General features: G+C 43.6%; 1 pseudogene across 1 annotated transcript; it reads right to left on the bottom strand.

Moving 5' to 3' along the window:
* Positions 1-922: 922 nt before the first annotated feature.
* Positions 923-2,602, bottom strand: LOC147897364 (cytochrome P450 89A2 pseudogene; annotated as a pseudogene). Its single transcript, XR_015541703.1, has 2 exons — positions 2,410-2,602; positions 923-1,926 (listed from the first exon to the last, which is right to left on the bottom strand). The product of XR_015541703.1 is annotated as a cytochrome P450 89A2 pseudogene (transcript).
* Positions 2,603-4,438: the final 1,836 nt, after the last annotated feature.

Genomic DNA, 4,438 nt, shown 5'->3' with positions numbered 1-4,438 from the left:
CCCAAGGACTTGTCCTACCTCGTGAACAATGTTGGGGAAGTTGTAGAGAACAAGGACGGGATGCAAGTCATAAGCTATATGAGGAAGTTGATGAGCACGCACTTTTCCAAGGATATATTCAAACCTTGAAATCAACAGGACAATAGAGCCAAGGATGCCGTCATAGATGCCCTAAAGAGAAAATTTTCCAATGCTCACTGAGTATGAGTTTGAGCGAAATGCCATGCTTACGCACATGGGAGAGCTGCTCAGGTTTCATAGATATGACTTAACAAAGGCTGTTAGGACAGGTAAGCCCAAGCCACAGTGGGCGGACCCAAAGGATTGGAAGAAAGCGAAGAAGGAGCTCAAGGAGAATCCAGATGTGACTCAACCTGGTTTCCCAGAAAGCCTTTATGTGAGAACCTCTTGATGGAGAAGGAGATTCTACAAGTGTCACAAGCCTCATATTGTACCTAGGGAAGGATCGACCAAGTTGTGGTCAAAGATGTTGGTTGGTCAATGGGATTCTTTGGAGTACTATGAAAGCATTCTAGTAGTTGGCTATCATGCAGGTGCTTGTGATTATATAAGCTATGGGTGGAAAGAAACTATTGATCAAGTAAAAATCATTTCAGCCACCATCAAGGAAATCATGGAGTGTTCAATATAATATCTACAATTTAATTGGAGGCCGTTGAAATTACCCCATTCATATTACCCTGAAGTTTTAACAGCATGACAACTTTCCAAATTTTAACACAGTATCATTGTATTCTTTTTCACTTATTGCCTCGATTCATAAGACATTCTTGAAATCCAAAGAAATATCATGTTTTGGTGCTCTATTTCGCATCTATTCATATACAATCATTTCATGCCTATTCTTAAGGTTCAAAAACATCACATATATAATATGTCTTTCTTAAATACCATCATATTCGTAGATTTCAGTACCCAAATTAACTCAGGTTTACAATGCGGTAGGAAACAAGTCTTCTTTTTCAAGTCCTTGCCTTTCTCTTTGATACATGTTAACGGTAGGTCTCGTGGGTTATTGGTTGAGAGGTCTAGAGGCAATATACTAGTATCTAGGAAGAATGGGAACTTTGAGGGGGGTTTTCATGATGACAAGGAAGCCTATCTTCTCAGTCATGTCCACTTGAAGGGGAGCTCCACTACTAGAACCCCATTGGAAGGCTTGCACAAGGCGACCCACAAAGAGAGCAATATGCATTAAAGCCATGCTTGCCCCTGGGCACATCCTTCGTCCAGCACTGAAAGGAATCATCGTCACCTCCCTCGTTCCTGTCATGTCCACGTCCATGCTTCTCTCCTTCATGAACCTCTCTGGCTTGAACTCCCCTGGCTCTTCCCATATCTCCTCGTTCCTTGATATCGATGGCAAATGACAGTCCACCAGTGCCCCCGCAGGTATCTCGTAGCCGCCCACCATGCACGCCTCTGTCACGCTGTGTGGTATCAGCGTGTGACCCGGCGGATGCATCCTTAGCGACTCCTTGATCACTGCTTGTAGATACGGCATCCTCTCCATGTCCTCTTCGTCCACTGCTTTTCCCTTTCCCACTACTGTCTCGATCTCTTCATGTACCTTGGCTTGAATTCCCGGATTCATCACAAGATGTGCCATGGTCCATTCTAAGCAGCTCACCGTCGTGTCCGTCCCTGCCACGAGCAGCTCTCCGCAGAGCGTCGTGATCTGATCGTCTGCGAGGAGTTTTAATTCTCCTTCCCCCTGCAATTTCTGTAGAGTTTCCACGTAGTTGCCGGGTAATAATTCCCCCACCTCTTCAGCTTTCTGCCTGTGGTGCATCAAATTGTCGAAGGTCTTGGTTTGCCTGCTCCAAAGCTTCTTCCTCATTTCCATTTTCCTCCAGTCTAGAAAGCTCAAGAAGGGAAAGATATCGGCCAGTAACTCCGTGTATTCTGTCATAATGAGCGTGATTAGTACATCCAATTCTCGGACGTCCTCGTTGTCGTCATAGTTGAAGTATACGCCCAAACCAATCAATAACAGAAGCTCGAACATGGACTTTCTGCAGTTGGAATATACTGCCACGATACCACCACATCTCTGTGCCTCTGCTTTGAGTCGGCCGATCAGAGTCTCAACGATCCGGTTTCTGGAGGGTTTGAAAACCTTCACTTTTCCTGAGTTCAGCAATTCGCTGACCAAGTTTCTGCGCATGTTCCGCCAGTAGGGGCCATAGGGGGCTGCGCTGATAGTGCGAAAGTTGCTAGAAAACAAGGCTATGGAAGGGAGCAATGGGCGAGACGCAAACAAGGAGCCCTTCTGTACCAGGGCTTCGTGGGCAACAGCTGCCCCGGTTATGAAGATGTAGTGCAATGGCCCGAGGCGCAGGGACATGATAGGACCATACTTGCGTCGTAAATTTTCAACGGGCTTACCTGTTAGCATGATATCTCGCAGAAGAAACAGATGTCCGATTAGAGGCCACCCTGGGGGGCTTGGAGGCAGCGTCGAAGAGCTGCGAGGTCGGAGGAGGAAGACTAGAAAAGCGGCCGCAGCTACGAGGGTTGCAGGAATAAGCACAACGGGGTACAACATATTTTTGTGAAGCTCATCAACGGGGGACAACATATTATGGAAGAGCCGTATACGAACGTGATAACCTTAGAATTCTTTTTGGTGGGGTCGGAAAAAGAAAAAGGTTTCCTTCATGATTCTTTAGATTGTAGAACCAAATGAAAAGGTCACATGTCATCAATTTTGAATTCTAATTCTAAATACGCGTCTACGAGTGGATTGAAGCGTGCCTCCATTAGGTCTAAAGGTTGAAATCGGTCTCAAGGTTGGGATCTAAGGTTATGTTTAATTTCAAGGAACAAAATGAGCTAGGCGGTCTACCTACATAGGATCACCAAATGGGGAGATCTTATATTTCCCACCTAGGGTCCAAGGTTTAGAAAAGGCGTCCCCAAGCTTTGGCTTGGGGGGAATAATCATAACTCTCCTCTTGCATGTAGACATTGGATCTTGCAAACCTAACTCGAAGAGCCTTGGTTAGAAAAAGAATCAACTTATAGCTGCATTGAAACTTTACAGATCACCTAATATATGCACATAATTTCAGGGGCATGCAATGACAAACTATATTTATGAATCCTCCAATTTATGAAAGATCTTAACAACCATGTTAATGTATGCCATGTTAAGTTATGCATCCTCGAAAATTATTAATGGCAACTTGCCATGAAGCTCTAGTGCACATGCTTCAAGTTGCTTAGGTGATCATGCTTTACCTATGTTCTACTTCCTTCTCCACTCATCCAAGGCCAAACCAAAGTGATTGTAACCTTGCAACATAAAGCCCTCCCATTAAAGCCAATTAAACTATAAGAGTCAATCGGCTTGCTTCTCATCCTCTCTTGCATGGACTCTTTCCTAATTGTTAGCCACCTATCTTCTTGTTTAGTAATAATTTCTAAGTCATTATTGGGATTCTGCTAAGGTCCAAACTTTTGCTATGTTCATAACCCTCTCTCTCTCTCTCTCTCTCTCTCTCTCTCTCTCTCTCTCTCTCTCTCTCTCTCTCTCTCTTTGTCTGTCTCTCTCCCCCCCTCTTTGTAACACACACACACACACACACACACTCGCGTATGCACGCGCGTGTACACACATACACACAACTCTCTCTCTCTCTCTCTCTCTCTCTCTTCTCCATAATGAGCACATTTGTTCATTTAGGCATTGGAACAATGACTTCTTCACAACAGTTATGGGTCAAACCTCGAGCATTTGCCCAAGTTCCATTGATTCTTTTAATGAAATAGAGAACACATATGTAGCCCAAGTCCTAATGTTTCAGAAGCTTGCCTCTCTCTCTCTCTCTCTCTCTCTCTCTCTCTCTCTCTCTCTCTCTCTCTCTCTCTCTCTCCCCTCAATCTACCTCTCTCTCCCCCTCTCAATGTACCTCTCTCTCTCTCTCTCTCTCTCTGTATATATATATTCTCTCTCTGTATATATATATATATATATATATATATATACACATTTTTTTTTATTTATCTAAGTAACTATAATTTTGAAAGTACATATACATATACATATACATACATATACATATACATACATATATATATATATATACTTATATATAGATATATATAAATATACATAAATTATATATAAATATGCGTATGTTTATAAATATATAAATACATTTACTCTCTCTCTCTCTCTCTCTCTCTCTCTCTCTCTCTCTCTCTCTCTCTCTCTCCCCTCTCTCTCCTCTCTCCTCCAAGCTCCTCTCTCTCTCCTACCTCTCCTCCCTCTCCTCTCTCTCTCTCCTTCCTCTCTCTCCTCTCTCCTCGAGGCACCTCTCTTTGCTCTCTCTCCTCCCTTTCTCCCCTCTCTCTCTTTCTCCTCTCTCTACCCCTGTGTGTGTGTGTGTGTGTGTGTGTCCTCTCCTCTCTT

The sequence above is a fragment of the Dipteris shenzhenensis genome, chromosome 10 (assembly GCF_047967505.1).
Source record: "Dipteris shenzhenensis isolate YYH24624 ecotype China chromosome 10, Dip_SZ_1.0, whole genome shotgun sequence".
Lineage (NCBI taxonomy): Eukaryota > Viridiplantae > Streptophyta > Polypodiopsida > Gleicheniales > Dipteridaceae > Dipteris > Dipteris shenzhenensis.
This window is presented reverse-complemented; position numbering and strand designations above follow the sequence as displayed.